Genomic DNA, 510 nt, shown 5'->3' on the forward strand with positions numbered 1-510 from the left:
TTTTTTTATTTTTAAAGACACATGGCGTTTATCTATAACGTAGGTAAATAAATATTTGTTTTTAATAGCTAACGGATCGTAGAGTATTGACAAAAGTTGAAGGCAATTAAATCTAGGACGAAGCAAAAGGAAAAACCTATTCAAAAAGAAATGCAAGGTGGCGTTTTTTAATGACTTGCGTGAACTTGGGTTCTTTCAGATTCGTTGAAGCAGAGATCTGCCAGAAGACATTAAATTTAGTCAAGCGAGAGAACCAAGGACCTTGCTTTTGCTAGTATTTTCTCCTCGATATGCTTCATATGCAAAAACCTGAGATTGAGAGGTTACCGGTTCAAGCCCGATTGTCTTCCAATTTAAGCCCCCTTGGCGCAATTGGCTGGTGTGCTTGGATGACAAAGGAATTGGTCCTCTTCCAAATGCCACTTGAACATAGGTAGGGTTCTAGGAAGCGATGCTTAGCCCTCCATCCCTAGCTAGCATAAGAGCTGCGCACCTCAACGTGTAGAAGGG

Source organism: Artemia sp. Qi Xiang Cuo, chromosome 6, assembly GCF_049724085.1.
Source record: "Artemia sp. Qi Xiang Cuo chromosome 6, ASM4972408v1, whole genome shotgun sequence".
In the NCBI taxonomy this organism is placed as follows: domain Eukaryota; kingdom Metazoa; phylum Arthropoda; class Branchiopoda; order Anostraca; family Artemiidae; genus Artemia; species Artemia sp. Qi Xiang Cuo.